A 17,832-nucleotide genomic window follows, 5' to 3' on the forward strand; every position below is an offset into this window, starting at 1 on the left:
GCCATCAATAATTAACCAAGGCATCAACGTGGCAGGTGGTGCATCGAGCACAATTGACAAAGACATATTCACAAATATATTTAAATAAAATATCCAAATCAAAATTGAATAAGAGAATATCTAATCTAAAAACCAAATAAAGCTTAACCTAAAAGACAAACCTTACTGTCGTCCTCATAACTCTTAACTACAAATACAAAACAAGAAGAAAATGGGAGATAGAGATGGCGACTGGGAGGCATCAAGCGGGCAATCATTGTGTGTGGTCTGTAAAGGCGAGCAGCGCTATGGCGGAGTGAGATGGAAGAGCAGAGGAGAGGGCGAGATTTTATATGAAGTGACGACTTTGTAGGGATGAGTTCTAAGGGTTATGGATGCAATATCTTTTATTCTGTCTATTTGATTTATTTAGATATGTTTGTTAATGATTTCAGAAAACTTAGGAAGCCAAGAGTAATATTATCTATAAATATAAGTTAATTAATGAATTATTTATGTTAGTAGGCTAAAAAAAGGGGAGGCCATGGCCCCTCCTGGCCTCCTAAAGGATCCGCCATTGAGTCCCCATGACTTGCATTCCGCCAAGAATGATAAAAAAAAAAAATAGTTCTAGAAACTCAAATCGCAAAATGAAAGAAGGATATAAATGTCTTCAAAAATAAAAAAAAAAAATGATGAAAGACAAACCTTAACCACCATAGTTACCACCTTTCTTTTGTGTCACAACATGGAGAATTTGAGATATGCATGCATCTAATCAAGATGAGACCAAAAACTGATATATATATATATATATATATATATATATATATATATATATATATATATATATATATATATATATATATATGGTGAGATAAAATATAAAGGGTATTTAAATGAGTGTAAATCAAATTTTGATATATATATTTTTGAAATCATGTACATATAAAAATAGATAGGAAAGAGAAATTAAAGAAGATAAACCAAGATTGGGAGAGCATTAGCAAGCTCTCAAGGCATTTAAAAACATACAAGAGCAAGCTTGACCAAATCAAGAAAGAGAGTACGATACAAAACAGAAACAAAAAAAAATGTTTTAACTACTTAGAACAGAGATGTTGCTGATCGAGCTGATATGAGTATGATGGATGTCCGTGATTCACGAATAATTTATATGAGAATATCAAACAACTAAATATATGAAAAATAGGTAAAGAAATAATTGATTTTAATATGCTTCTTACATCCACCTGCAAGCCAATAGTTTGAAACACTAAGATAATATTTGAAGCCGAGAACCCAAAAATTTCCAAGTTGAACAAAAAAAAAATACATGGGAAATCTGTTCGAACAAAAACAAATACCTTACCAACAATAGGCATTTCATCGAACACTTGGCGTGCACCCTTGATGTATAACTACTTATAAGAAAGTTTAGAGAAACTGTTACCAATCAGCTTAGCAGCTGAAAATCTAAGAACGAAAATTTCATTTTGAATATTGAGCATTATTAAAAAAGTAAAATATTTCTACCAAGGTCATAGACACTACACTGAAGCTCTTGAATTTCCTGCTTTTTATAAGAACCGAACATTTATCCACACTAAAATAGAAAACAAAAAAACTCTACCTATGATCTTTCTTTGGAGCAACTTCTTTTTTCCACGATCAGACACCATCAAAAACCTTACAAAACACAAAACAAAACAAAATGAGATGTCTACATGAGGGAAGAGATCCATGGTCAAATTTGATCTCCAGTGTGCGAGGATGCATGTGAGGGTGATGGTCGATGGCAGTGTAGGTGTAGATGGTAACCGATGATGGTGGCCGCGAGAATTATATATCCCACTTTTAATACATACATCATCTGAGACTAAGAGTGAAAGAGAGATGGAACAAGAATTTACAAAATAAAGACTAGAAGCTTATATATATATATATATATATATATATATATATATATATAAGGTTCGTTTGTGAGAATATATCGTAGATCTAAATAGGTAGTCAGTGAAAAAGATGAAAGAAGAAAAATAAGAAAGTACCCTTGCATTTCATGGCAGTTGTGTAAATAGAGCTTACGATGGTGGCAGCAGTATAGAGCGGTGTTTGGTGGTGAATGAGGGTTAGGCTATTAGGAGTGGAGAGATCTCCACGCGTGGAATGCTTACGTGGAGGGTCTCTCCACGCGTGAACACCACCCCTGTGTTCAGTGGGTTGGTCGTGGCGTGGCTCTCAGGACGGACGAAGACGCGTAAATTGATTGGCCATTTAATTTTCAACCGTTGGAGTATTAAATAAAAAAAAAAAATCTTTTTTCTTTAATTTACTTTCTCTATCTATATATACATCCACATATACAATTTTTTTTTTTAAAACATTCATACAAATTCTCTCAAAACAAACATACAAACTCAACCAAAAAATGGATAGCGATTCTGATGACAATTTGGTTTTGCACACACTATTGTCTGCGGCACAAGACGTGATTCGTCAGAGAGGCGAAACTTCACATCGCGAGAAGAAACATAGAAAATATATCAATCGGGATCGAGAGGCGGCACATGAACTTTTGGTACGCGATTATTTTACCCCTGATAGTCTTTATGACCTTTCGAAATTCGAAGACCGTTTTCGTATTAATAGAAAATTATTTTTACGTATAGCTTCAGATTTGGAACGTAATTATGAGTTTTTCCAATTACGTTGGGATGCTAGAGGTAAACGTGGTTTTACCACAATACAAAAATGTACGGCCGCTCTTAGACAATTGGGATATGGTATAACCGCAGACGCATCAGATGAGTATCTGAAAATGTCTGAGAGGACGGGTCGAGATTGTACATATCTTTTCTGTGAGTATGTTATAGAGCTTTACCGTGACATATACCTGCGACATCCGACTAAAAGTGATGTCGAACAGTTGTATGTCGCGCATGAAGCTAAACATGGTTTTCCAGGGATGCTTGGTAGTATTGATTGTACACATTGGGAGTAGGCAAATTGTCCCAATGCGTGGCGTGGTCAGTTCACACGAGGAGATCATGGGGTCCCGACTGTTATACTGGAGGCGGCTGTTTCAAACGACCTATGGTTTTGGCATGCATTCTTTGGTATGGCGGGGTCAAACAATGACCTGAATGTGCTCCACGCGTCTCCGATATTTAACGATATTTTGCAGGGTAAAGCACCAGATATGTCATACGTTGTGAATGGAAATGAATACAAGTATGGATATTACCTAGGTGATGGGATATACCCAGAGTATGCTACATTTGTTAAGTCTTTTTCGTTTCCAGCCGATGAGAAACGAAAATTGTTCAAGTTAGCACAGGAATCTGCACGGAAGGACGTTGAAAGAGCATTTGGAGTCCTAAAACAAAGATGGCACATAATCAAGCATCCAGCAAGAACATGGGATAGGGCAAAACTAACGACAGTGTTGACTGCCTGTGTGATTTTACATAACATGATAATAGAAAAAGAGGGCAGAGCTATTTGTTCATATACCGACAACGATGCACTTAACCCACCTGCAGTAATACAAGTTGGCAGCCCGGCATACTTCTCTAGGGTTTTGGAAATACAAAATCGTGAAACACATCAGAATCTACGACACGATTTGACCGAGCACATATGGGAGAGACAACACCAAGGGGGAAATGACGATAAAGACGAAGAGGATGAGGGCGATGATTACGACGAGAATGCAGAAGGTGACGATGAGGCGGATGAGGATGAGGATGAGGATGATGATGACAACGAGTAGTACTGTTCTACGGTTTTTGTGTTTTACTTTTTTTTTTTTAAGTTAAGTAGTGTAGTAGTTGATTTGTTAGGTTTATGTGTGTTTTAGTAATTTTAGGTTTTAAATTTCTATTTTTTAATTAATGAAAAGTTTTTTTTTTTTTTTTTTTTTTTTTTTGTATTTTCAAAAAATTTATTTATCTTATAAATTATGTTTTTTTATTTCATATAGTGTTACAAAAAACAAAAAAATTGACCTATTTTAAAAATTATGATATTTACTTAACAAAATGTTAAAATAATAATAATAATAAAAAAAGTAAATGTTGTTAGTGGTGACCATTTCCATAATGGAGTGGGTTGGTGGTGAAGGTGATGTGGCGCATAGGTGGCACCACTTTTCCGGTGAGTTTGTAGTGACCACTCCATATAGCCTTATAGTTCTATAAATTGACCTGAAGAAAATAGATAAATGGGAAGCGGGTCAGAATAAAGAGATAATTGTCGAGATATAGGGATCCAAGTTGCTTAAAATGGGGGAACGTTGAGTCAACTTTGACCAAATTACTTTGCTTAATTCTCCGTTGAATCGACTAATGTAAATATGACTCTTTTTTGGACGAGGAATCATGAGGACACCTTAAAAAATTAAAAAAAAAAATCAAGAAAAAAAAATAAAAATCATGAAATCGAGCATAATATTATATTTGAGAGAAAAGAAATTTGGAATTTTTTTTATTATTAAAATTGTAGTATTGATTATTTTTATAATCAATGATTCACTTTTTATTATATATGATCCATTTTAAAGATCCAAAAAAATTTTCCAATTTTTTTTCTCTCCAATATAATAATATGTTCGATTTTATGAATAATTTTTTTTTTCAATTTTTTTAATACGTCCTCATGACTCATCACTGAAAAAAAAAGTCATCACCGTAACCGGACTATATATATATATATATATATATATATATATATATATATATATAGTATTGGGAACTAGATCATCTCAACAATTCAACACAATGATTTATTCCAACGTTGATGACATATGTGTGTACATATGTTTTTTTTACTATTTACAAGTATATAAAAACTCTTATATATATATATATATATATATATATATATATATATATATATATATATATATATATATATATATAGTATTGGGAACTAGATCATCTCAACAATTCAACACAATGATTTATTCCAACGTTGATGACATATGTGTTTACATATGTTTTTTTTTACTATTTACAAGTATATAAAAACTCTTTACATATAGAGAGAAAGTTGGGTAAGCCAATGACAGTAGTAGTTATGTATATAACTCTACTTAAAAAGACTATTTATAAAAGACCCAAATATAAGAAACTAATTTCTATACTATGAGTTACAACAGGCTCCCTTGGGTAATTAAATTTACAATAAATCATACTTGTACTTATTCATCTTCTGCCGTCACATAATACATCAAACATTCGTCTAGTTAAGAACGTTGACCGACAATAACTTTTGGGACAAAAATTTTGGTCGAAGGATAAAGTACAATTCAGATGTCTTAAGTGAAGGAAATAACCATAGATGAAGTGCCTTGTTAAAACTTTGTTAAAAGAAAACCTAGCAGGAAAAATACACTACACGGATCCAAGAGTACACAATAGTTAAAGAAGTATACTCCCCCAAATTTCATGAATCCTTAGTGATAATGAGTTAAAATTTTTTTTCTCACTAAAAACAACTTTATCAAGGTAAACCCGCCGGGACAAAACCCTTCAAATAAATATAAAAAGAGTAACAAGAACTTGTTGGGATACTCTCATTCACATGCACTCAACAGGGTGCTAAACATATATCAAGATGATATATTTACTTGCACGCAACTAGATGCATGATACATGTCATTTAGGTAGTTTCGAGAGGTTCCTAAGTCTAATAGCTCTAACATGTTTTTGAAATGTGAATGATCAAATAGATTCTAGAAGATATGATCCATGTTAAACACAATGAAACGATTGAACACATGAAGGAAAATATGATATTGTTTTCGATTAGATAATATAAAGTTCATTATAGGTTACAAAATGATTTTGCATGGAAAAAAGTATCCTCTCTTTGTAACTAACATTCCTTTAATATAGGTTTACAACCTTGAGAATCGGTTAGTGAAACAATGACTACAAGCATGACACCCTGCCATTCAGAAATAGACGAACTATTTAAACAGAAGAAGATCTTTGAGATTCAACTCAAGTCTTAGACACTCAAAATACTTTTGTTTATTCCATACGGGCAAAGGTCCTATTTATAGGCTCAAGAGAGCTTGTTACATAATTGAATTGCAATCGTATGATTGCAAGACGACAAACATATTTACAATATAGACCCCTATAGTATGGAGGAGTAGACACTTTATGTTACATCTCACGTCACATTCTATATATTACATTTTATCTACCGATAACGACAGATAATCTCACGTCACATTCTATATAATTCATGTTAAACACAATGAAACAATTGAACACACGAAGGAAAATATGGTATTGTTTTCAATTAGATAATATAAAGTTCATTGTAGGTTACAAAATGATTTTCCATGGAAAAAAGTATCCTATCTTTGTAACTAACATCCCTTTAATATAGGTTCATAACCCTGGGAGTCGGTTAGTGAAACAATGACTACAAACATGACACCCGGATAATGAAAACTATAGAACATTTAAGCACCTACTATGAAACCTATGTATTCAAACCAACTACAAAATAAAACATGCTTTCGTAATAATAAACTACACACTTATGATATAATACAACTAAACTTGTCACATTACAACTCAAAACATACATTTATGAATTACTCACCCCCCTGTGTTGATTTGTAAAAGAAGTCTTCACTTTATCTCAGACGCCAACTTGATCTCACTTTTGGGATTTATCTTGCGAAGCTAAACTTTTGTAAGAATGTCACTAAGTGTCAGAGTCTTCAAGCAATGTTTATCTTGCATGTACATCATACAATTTTTCATCAATTTGATAACCATTGCTTTGTAAAAAAATACACCATGATTCTTGTTGAATGTGTCCATCTCTCATCTCATCAATGCCACTTGGTTGATCACAATAGCCAACATAAATCTTCTTCTTCAAAAATTCTACCATCTTCACATCCATATTACACAACTCCACAAAGTATAATATGATCATCTTCTTTAAGTGAAAAATCTGATTCACATACTTTGTCTTCTCTTCAGAAAGAATTGAATACAATATGAACAAGTCATATGGATTTATCTGTGGTAGATCAACACAGGAGAACACACACTCTTCATGATCACTTCCTCATACATTTTGAAATTGTAATTCAGAAATTCATCATTCAACATAGTTTCAGCTTCACATTCGCAAACAATTGATATCTTCTCAAACTCCACACCTTGTACTGAGGTCTAGATTGCAATACAGAAAAATAAAAAGGTTTTCTATTTATTGCACCATTATTCATTGCAACACAATATGTATTTTGAAAGCATCTAACTAGAAAATGATGGGTTTTGAGCATTCTAACACTCCTATGGTGTACATGCAACCCTAGAAACCTTGGATCTATGTTTGACTGCAAATAATTATTTTTCCAAGGTTCTTATCCTATCTAGCATGGCATGGGGAACTTGAATCAAATAAAGCTAGTAGAATTACTTACCTTGTAGTTGTAGTTGATTGCTTGGAGTTTTAGAGCCTAGCACCAATAGTGTGGATGCCTCAAATGGAAATCACAAATCACCACAAACTTTAGAACTTTGAGAGAATAGTAATCACCTTCTTGAAATCGGCCCTCTTTCTTTACTCACCACAACTAGTGTGATTTCAAGAACCAAAGCCTCCTTTATATAGTGTGGTGGATTAGGGTTACATCCATCTAAACCCTCATACCCATGTCTTTTTATTTCCATGAGATCCATGGGTTAAAGCTCCATGGAGTATCCATGGACTTTCCATGCAAGCCTAGACCAATCCAAATAAGCATTAGCCCACACTATATAAATACAAGAGCCCATATTTAATTAGTCATACTTCTGATCTCTAAATTAATTCTAGATTAATTATAGATCAATACTAATTAAATAATATGATTTTATATTAATATATTAGAACTTATAATATATTAATAAATCATAAATTATACTATTCTCAAAAGATTATCCATAAATTATACGGGTGATGTGCAACCCAAATGGACCATGCCGGGTCGGATCAAGTACATACCAAATATAGTTATGGACTTAGACACTATATCCAACAGTTTCCCACTTGGATAAGTCTAATAACTATAGTTGCAAGTATGACTTCAGGAACCGATCAATAATCGTAGCTCTTTAAACTCTGTTGAACTATGAAGCTCCATTTTAGATAAGTGATCATATAATCCTCTGTTCTAGATATCAGCCGGACAAATACATGGAACATGGTTTTGCTTATTGTCCAACATTTGTTTCCCGATTTCCGATTTCTTTGACATAGAACTTAACTGAACACATCAATTTAGTTCTGACCGGGCCTGGTACATAGGTCAAAACAAAATCATCGAGGGGCCCAGATATCGCTTCTAATCCTAGAAGGAACAGATAAACTTCGACTCATATGTTTGCTCTACTACTTGTTGAATTACACACAAAAGCACGGTTTATAACATCGAGTAACCAATGCGTTTTCGTGCAATCAATGCATAACCAACTCATAGGCAACAAATCATATCTCTAGGTTTGAAGACTTATATGATATTATCGTCTCACGATCACTCGAGATAAATTCGATGAAGTGATTCAAGTGAGCGTGGGGTTAATCCAATACTCAGAACTTATGAGTACTCATGAGTGTTGTAGCCCCGCTTTGTCTAACATCTTAGACCTCTACAAGCCAACCCATGACAGTCTTGATTCATATCTACTTCCAACATATGACTGACTGTGGAGAGTTTGAATAATATGATATAAACTATAACATAATTATTCTGGAAGTCAAAACATGCAAAAAGAAATAATAGTAAATGCTGACAAGAGATAGCAACACTTTACTCATAAATAACAACTTTTATTTATCATCAATTGTCAATTACATTTTACAAATTTCAAGATTATCTAACTACTAAAACTAATATCATCCTTCAGCCCTATGCTCCGAGCATCCTGGAGATGCTTAACCCGAGTTAGTCCCTGCGTGAGGGGGTCTATTGGGTTCTCATCCGATGATACCCTCTTTGCCACGAGGATTCCTTATTTTATTCGATGTCTGATGAAGTGATATTTTCTGTCAATGTGTCTGGATCTCCCATGATCTCTTGGTTCCTTGGCTAAGGCAACCGCACTATTGCTGTCATAGAAAATCTCCATTGGCTCCTTTATAGCTGGTACAACTCTAAGGTCTCCGATGAAGTTCTTTAGCCATATAGCCTCCTTTGCTGCCTCGCTTGCTGCTATATACTCTGATTCACAAGTGGAATCAGCCACTGTCTCCTGCTTGGAACTTTTCCAAGTAATTGCCCCTCTGTTTAGGGTAAAGACCCAACCCGACTGAGAGCAGAAACTATCCATGTCAATATGAAAGCTAGCATCACTATACCCTACAACTCTCAAGTCATCACTCCCACCAAGGGTAAGGACCCAATCCTTATTCCTTCGCAGGTACTTGAGAATATTCTTTATCGCTGTCCAGTGAGCCTTTCCAGGATTCCCCTGATATCTGCTGACCATGCTCAAAGCAAAGGCTAGATCAGGTCGAGTACACGACATAACATATATGATCGATCCTACAACCGAAGCATAAGCTATTCGACTCATTTCAGCTATCTCAGCCTCAGTACTCGGGCTTTGTGTCTTACTCAATCTGCCATTACTTTGGATGGGTAACTATACTTAGGGTAAAATGACCATTTTACCCTCCGGCTGCTGCTGCTGCTCCGGAAATCCTCTGGCTACAAACCCTACAAACACTCAGTTAGAAATGGATCTCTATACTTAGGGTAAAATGACCATTTTACCCTCAACCAAGTCAAGTCAAAGTCAAAGTCAACTTCCAGTTGACTCGACTCGCCGAGTTGGGTCATCAACTCGTCGAGTCCCTCACTCTCTACTCATCCCCATCCGAAACTCTACTCGTCGAGTTGGGCCGACAACTCGACGAGTTCTTCTCCCATTCGAAAGCCACAAGGAAACTCATCCGACTCACCGAGTTGAAGAACAACTCGTCGAGTTCATCATCAACAGATACTCATGTCCTGCCCTGACTCGCCGAGTTGTATGAACAACTCGTCGAGTTGCTCTTCATCCTATGAACACGTTCTGTCCTTGACTCGCCAAGTTGTATGAACAACTTGCCGAGTACCATGAAGATTGTCTTAGACTTGCCGAGTCCGTTCATGCACTCGCCGAGTACCATGAATTTCCCAGAACACTTTGCTTAGTCCAGAACGTTGGGTCACTCCCCGGGACTCCTAAAACCCTTCCACACTCAACTGGTCCTTATGACCCTCACTGATATGGGACCAAAATCCTTGGACTCGCCGAGTCCAGGAATGGACTCGCCGAGTCCAGAAATGGACTCGCCGAGTCTATCACATTCCTTACTAAGAACTTCGATTTCTGATGTACAACACTTAACCAAATGATAGATCTAGGCCCCTAAACTTGATCTAGCACGTAAAGTTACCAACTTTACGTGCATGCATGGGACATTAGAGCTTAAAAGGCTCTAACATGGTTCTTTTGTTGCATGGGGCCTTCCTTGGTGCAAAAAGCAACTTAGATCTGACTTGTAGCTCATAAAATGACATGATACAAAAGCCCAACCCCCCCCCCCCCCCAACCATGTTTGCAAACATGGTTGGCCACCAAAAATGGCTTATAAAAGCCCTAAATCACCTCAAAGAGGGATCTAACAAATGAATGAGCAAGGTTCAGACTTTATACCTTCCAAAGACTGCAAATGATGAACCAAACTCGAATCCTTCAATCCCCTCTTGATCCTTCTATGCTCTTCCTTCTTCCTTGAGGTCAAAACTCACAAGAATCACTCAAAAAGCCTTAGATCTACTCAAAACGGCTAGGGTTTGCTATGAGGAGTGTTTGGGAGCATAAAGGGGGAAAGGAGGCTGCATAAGGTCGCTTAAATAGGGTGCAAACCCCTGGATTAGGGTTTTTGTCCAAACAGTGGCTACTCGCCGAGTCCGGGAACCGACTCGCCAAGTCTGTAGCTCAAACCCCGCGCCTCATCCCGCTTCTACTCGGCGAGTCAGTCCTTCGACTCGCCGAGTCCAAGTCTAAAATGCAAAAATAAATGAAGATTTAATAACAGAATACATACCAAGAACCAGGTGCTACAAATCTCCCCCATTTATTTTAGACTTCGTCCTCGAAGTCTGCCGCTCGATCCTGAAATAGCTCGGGGTAGTGCTCCATCATCTCACTCACCGGCTCCCAAGTCCACTCCGACTCCTTCCGGTGCTGCCATTGCACTTTCACGAGTTCTACACTTTTGTTCCTCAGATCCTTCGACTTCCGGTCAATGATCGCTACAGGCCGCTCGATGTAATTCAGGCTGCCATCAACCTGAATGTCCTCCAAGGGTACCACCACCGTATCGTCCACTAGGCACTTCCGCAGCTGAGAGGCGTGGAAAGTGCTGTGGATCTGACTGAGTTCGGCTGGCAGATCCTGCCGATACGCCACCTTGCCCACCCAGGCTACAACTCTGAACGGTCCGATATATCTTGGGCCCAACTTGCCCCGCTTCCTGAATAGGATGACGCCCTTCCATGGCGACACCTTCAGGAGAACCATATCCCCGACCTGGAATTCCAGGTCTGATCGACGCTTATCAGCGTAACTTTTCTACCGACTCTGAGCAGTCTGAAGCCTGCTCCGGACCTGCTGAATCTTCTCTGTCGTCTTGAGCACTCCTTTGGTGCTCCCCATGACTCTCTGGCCAACCTCGCCCCAACATATCGGGGTCCTACACCTCCTCCCATACAACATCTCGAAGTGAGACGGTCGATACTCGCATGATAGCTGTTATTATACGAGAACTCCGCCAACGGGATGTATGTATCCCAACTACCTCCGAAATCTAAAACGCATACCCGCAGCATATCCTCCAGAGTCTGAATGGTCCGCTCGCTCTAGCCATCCGTCTGCGGGTGAAAAGCGGTGCTAAAATGCAGACGAGTACCCAGCTCGTCATGAAACCTCTTCCAAAACCTGGAAGTAAACCGCACGTCTCTATCGGAAATCACCAAAACTAGCACTTTGTGTCGCGCCACCACCTCCCTGATATAGATATCGGCCAATTTCTAGGCCGAGATGCTCTCCTGAATCGGAATAAAGTGGGCGCTCTTGGTCAATCGATCCATGATGACCCATATCGAATCCATCCCCCGCGCGGTCCTGGGAAGCTTCGTGATAAAATCCATCGTAATATCCTCCCATTTCCACAGTGAGATATCCAACGGCTGCATCTTGTCGTGTGGCCTCTGATGCTCGGCCTTGACCTTCCTGCAGGTCAAGCACCGCTCCACGTACCATGCCACATCCCGCTTCATGCAGGGCCACCAATAGTCCAGACGAAGATCCCTATACATCTTCATCGCCCCGGGATGAATGGAGAATCGGGATTTGTGCGCCTCCTCCTTCAGGACCTGGTGCACATCTCCATGATAAGGGACCCACACCCTACGGTGAAGAGTCAATAACCCTCGGCTGTTATAGTCGAAGGAGGAAACCTGCCCCACAATCCGCTCACTCTTCCGATGTTCCTCCTTCATAGCCTCCTGCTGAGCCTCCCGGATCCGCTCCAGAAGCGGAGTCTCCACCGTCATCCTTAGACAGATATCCCTGATCAGTGCTGCCTTGCGGCTAAGCGCATCGGCCACGACATTGGCCTTCCCTGGATGGTAGAGGATCTCACAATCATAATCCTTCACCACATCAAGCCACCAACTCTGCCTCATGTTCAAATTTGGTTGGTCCATAAGATACCTCAAACTCTTGTGGTCCGTGTAAATCGTACAACGAACCCCTTAGAGGTAATGACGCCAAATCTTGAGGGCGAACACAACAGCCCCTAACTCCAAATCATGCATCGGGTAGTTCGCCTCCTGAGGCTTCGGCTGCCTCGACGTATAGGCGATAACATGCCCCCTCTGCATCAATACCGCGCCCAAACCTGCGATGGATGCATCGCAGTACACAACAAAATCCTCCATGCCCTCTAGCAGGGCTAAAATTGGAGCCTCGCATAATCTTTGTCTCAATGCCTCGAATGCGGCCTGCTGCTCAGGCCCCCAACAATACACCACCGACTTCTTAGTCAGTCGGGTGAGCGGAACTGCTATCTTGGAGAAGTCCTGAATGAATCTCTGATAGTAACCTGCCAGTCCTAGAAAGCTCCGAATCTCCGATGGAGACCTCAGAACCTCCCAATTCATCATGGCCTCTACCTTGGCCGAATCTACCGAAATCCCGTTCTGGTTGACAAGGTGCCCAAGAAACCGCACCTCGCGCAACCAGAACTCACACTTGGAGAACTTAGCATACAAGTTCTCCCTCCTCAAAGTCTCCAGAACCTCCCACAGATGCTCCACATGTTGCTCCCGCGTCTTGGAATAAACCAAGATGTCATCAATAAAAACTATCACAGACCGATCTAACATTGTTCTACACACGCGATTCATGAGATCCATGAACGCGGCAGGAGCATTGGTGAGCCCGAAAGACATCACCACAAACTCATAGTGGCCATAGCGCGTCTGAAACGCGGTCTTCTGTACATCCTCCTCTCTGACCCTCATCTGATGATAACCTGAACGTAAATCAATCTTGGAGAACCAAGATGCTCCCTGCAACTGGTCAAAGAGATCATCAATCGTCGGGAGTGGGTAACGGTTCTTCACCGTTACCTTATTCAGCTCCCGATATTCTATACACATCCGATGCGACCCGTCCTTCTTTCTCACAAACAGAATCGAGGCTCCCCAGGGTGAACTACTCGGTCTAATGAAACCCTTGTCCAACAACTCCTGCAGCTGTGTAGACAACTCCTGCATCTCAGGAGGAGCCAACCGATATGGTGCCTTGGCTATCGGAGTTGCACCAGGGACTAGGTCAATCCTGAACTCCACTTGTCGCTCCGGAGGTATCCCAGGCAACTCCTCGGGGAATACGTCTGCAAACTCTCGTACCACAGGTACATCATCCACCGTCGCCCTTCCCGTCTCCCGAGTATCCATAACATACACGACATAACCTGCGCAACCCTGCTGGAGGTAACGCCTAGCTCTCGCTGTTGAACATAAAGCTAGTCCTCGCTGTGGCCTCTCGCCCTAAATCACCAGCTCTCCCCCACTTGGGGTCCTGACCCGCACCAAATGCTGCACGCAGTTGATCACTGCCCCATTAGGGCTGAGCCAATCCATGCCTATAATCACCTTGTTCCCATGCAATGGAATGGGAACCAAGTCTACCAAGTAGCGCTCCTCAAATAACCTCAGCACATAATCTCAGAAGACCTCAGATGCTCACACCGACCGGTCGTCCGCAATCTCGACCTCTAGAGGGCAATCCAATATGCCCGAAGACTCAGAAAACTTCTCGCTAAGCGCAAGAGAAACAAATGATCGGGTAGCACCCGAATCAAACAATACCTGAACTGGGATGCCATTCACATGGAACGATCCTAAACAAAGTATGTATCAATATCACAAACATCATATACATAAACCAGAGGGAAGAATCATACCCGTCACCAGATCGGGTGCAGCGCGTGCCTCCTCAGCTGTTAGCTGAAAAGCTCAGCTCCTCACCACTAGAGCCTCTGACTTGACCTTCCGGCCATCTGTAACCCGTGCCATCGCTGAGACCGGCGCCGCTGCTGACACTATTGTCAATCTCAGGCAATTGGCCCTTTTGTGGCCCCTATGATTGCAATGGAAGCAAATCAGGTCTGTCATCTGTACCGCAGGGGCGGGGCCAGTACAATCCCTGCCAAAATGCCCCACCTTGCCACACTTATAGCAGCCCGAACCCGGCCCAGTGCGACAAGCTCCCTCGTGTGACCGACCGCACTTTCCACAACGGTCCCACCCTGCCTGGCCTTTCGGCCTACCATCAGATCCCTTAGGCTTCTTCCCCGAAGCCCCGGTCGTCAGCCGATCCACTGCCTTCCTCTTCTGGACGTGCTCCAGATCAACCTCCCTCTCCCTAGCCCTGGAAATCATGGAATCCAAGGTAGGGCAAGCTGAAAAACTGACATGCTCCCGAATGTCAGCTCAAAGCATGTCATGGTAGCGGGTCCTCCTCATATCCTCGTCACCCACATACTGGGGCACCAACAATGACCTCTCCCGGAACTTGACGGTGATCTCCGCCAAAGTCTCCGTAGTCTGCCTCATATCCAAAAACTCCCTGGCCAGCCGCTGAAGCTCCACAGCTGGCGCAAACTCCGCCCTGAATCTGGTCATAAAGTCTGACCAAGTCATAGCCTCAATAGCCGAGGCTCCCAATGAGTCACCAACAGACTCCCACCAATCTCTAGCCCTGTCTTGCAAGCATCCTGCTGCATATCTCACCTTCGACCCCTCTGGGCAGAAGCTCGTCAGCTGTGCAGACTCAATGTCCATAATCCGTCGTATGGCAGCAATGGGGTCCTTCACCCCATGGAAATCCGGCGCACCACTGCCCCTGAAGTCCTTAAAGGACAGTGTGCGAGATCCTGACTGGCCAGATGCCATGTCACTCCTGAATGATCGGAGGCGATCCTCCATCATCTCAACAATCCCCTCCTTAATCCACTCGAATATGATAGCGGTCGACTCAAGGATGCCTCTCGTGATCTCAAACGTAATGAACTCACGTAGCCCGACATCAACCTGCTCGGATCCCGAACCAGAGCCTGATCCTGATCCTGATTTGGAACCTCCTGCTCCGAGTCGTGTGTTCACCATGCTGAAAATGCACGCATAAAAGTCAGGATCATACATGTACTCGAGAGATCTAACACACTCTCCAAGGTTCCCGGTTTCATCTAGGCCCTCCTTGATTCGAGTACGGGTCCTCTGCTTTCAGTAGTACGAGCTCATACTACCTTCCACATCTACCCGTGATTTCCTCAAGGATTGCTTCGACGTCACCAAGTCCCTTTACCGATACCCTTTCCACTAACCTCATCCTAGGCTTCCCTAGGGCACTCTTCGACCTACCCTCCGCCATCAACTGCACCAGGAGCCCCTACCATTTCCCCCTAACTAACTTGCAGGTACTGTTACATATCCGCTCTTTAGCAAGAAGCATTCGTGCATCGAGTAACCAAATCAGGCATAACCTATACAGGCCATCCTACTGCTGACTAAACAATCCTAGCATACAACTCATACAATAGGCATATAAGGCATCCTCCTAGATCCTTAGCCCTAACTAGCATGCAATCATCAGAATCAAATATCAGGCATACAAGGCATCTTCCTAGATTCTTATTCCTATTCTAGCATGCAATTCTATATCAAAGCCATATAGCATAACATAACATGTATGGGTATCTTGGGGAAAACTTACTTGAGCTCGGCCGGTCGCATGCATCACACACCTTGTCTTTCATAAAATCCTTCCGTTTATATTTTTAGAAAACCACTTTATTGTAAAAATCTTTTAGCCCCTTAGTTTGAGTCCAGACACCCCCAAGGGTGTGTCCGAATCCCTCAAACCAGGGCTCTGATACCAACTTGTAACGCCCCAAAATTTAAGTCCAAAAATTTCATTTTTAATTAAGTGCTCATAAAACATTTACTAGAAAATATTGAATCAACACGTCATCTCATAAAATCAAGTATCATGTTTCAAACCCACAACATAAGCAAATAACATATCAGAGTACAATCCCAGAAAACATCGTGTGGAAAAATTCAAATGTGTGTGTGATGCCATGCTACGCCGCCGGCTCCTTCCCCTTGGATGAAGAGGTAACTGAAACCAAAAACTGAAACCGTAAGCAGAAAGCTTAGTGAGTTCCCCCATCATACCACATACCAAACAATACCATCGGTATCTTTCAACCGATAATCGTCATCGGTATCTTTCAACCGGTAATCGTCATCGGTATCTTTCAACCGGTAATCATCATCGGTATCTTTCAACCGGTAATCATCATCGGCATCTTTTAAGCGGTAACCGTCGTCGGTATCTTGCAACCGGTAACTGGGGACTATTCCACCCCCTACCACTAGCATACAATAGCAAGATGTAAACACACAGTCAGGAATATCCGAGTACTGACCTACCCCTTGATCCTAAGGACCACTATCAGGGAAACTATCCCTATCATGTAACATATCATATAGATATAACTCATAACCAAACGCATACCAGACCAAGATAAATTATCACAAAGACAATTATCTTCTAAGTACTCCTCATTGGTGGGCTGGCATTGTGGCCTTAGACCCACCCCTACTGGAAGGTAACTCACCTCGTACAAGTAGCTGCTGATAATCAGTGCGGGAAACCTCCGTCCGCTGCTGCTCCAGAAATCCTCCGGCTACAAACCCCACATACACTCAGTTAGAAACGAATCTCTATACTTAGGGTAAAATGACCTTATACCCTCAACCAATTCAAGTCAAATTCAAAGTCAACTTCCAGTTGACTCGACTCGCCGAGTTGGGTCATCAACTCGTCGAGTCCCTCACTCTCTACTCGTCCCCATCCGGAACTCTACTCGTCGAGTTGGGCCGACAACTCGACGAGTTCTTCTCCCATTCGAAAGCCACAAGGAAACTCATCCGACTCACCGAGTTGAAGAACAACTCGTCGAGTTCATCATCAACCGATACTCATGTCCTGCCCTGACTCGCCGAGTTGTATGAACAACTCGTCGAGTTGCTCTTCATCCTATGAACACGTTCTGTCCTTGACTCGCCGAGTTGTATGAACAACTCGCCGAGTACCATGAAGATTGTCTTGGACTCACCGAGTCCATTCATGCACTCGCCGAGTACCATGAATTTCCCAGAACACTTTGCTTAGTCCAGAACGTTGGGTCACTCCTCGGGAC

At 41.3% G+C, this 17,832-nt stretch overlaps 1 long non-coding RNA gene across 2 annotated transcripts; it reads right to left on the reverse strand.

Annotated features, from left to right (window-relative positions):
- Nucleotides 1–1,204: 1,204 nt before the first annotated feature.
- Nucleotides 1,205–2,000, reverse strand: LOC145100678 (uncharacterized). 2 transcript variants are annotated; one of them, XR_013705195.1, is made up of 2 exons: nucleotides 1,352–2,000; nucleotides 1,205–1,232 (listed from the first exon to the last, which is right to left on the reverse strand). It is a non-coding gene; the product is annotated as an uncharacterized LOC145100678 (long non-coding RNA). The 2 variants fall into 2 exon arrangements; XR_013705194.1 differs by having other exon boundaries at nucleotides 1,347–2,000.
- Nucleotides 2,001–17,832: the final 15,832 nt, after the last annotated feature.

The sequence above is a fragment of the Lactuca serriola genome, chromosome 4 (genome assembly GCF_051521515.1).
Source record: "Lactuca serriola cultivar US96UC23 chromosome 4, Lser_US96UC23_V15, whole genome shotgun sequence".
NCBI classification, from domain to species: domain Eukaryota; kingdom Viridiplantae; phylum Streptophyta; class Magnoliopsida; order Asterales; family Asteraceae; genus Lactuca; species Lactuca serriola.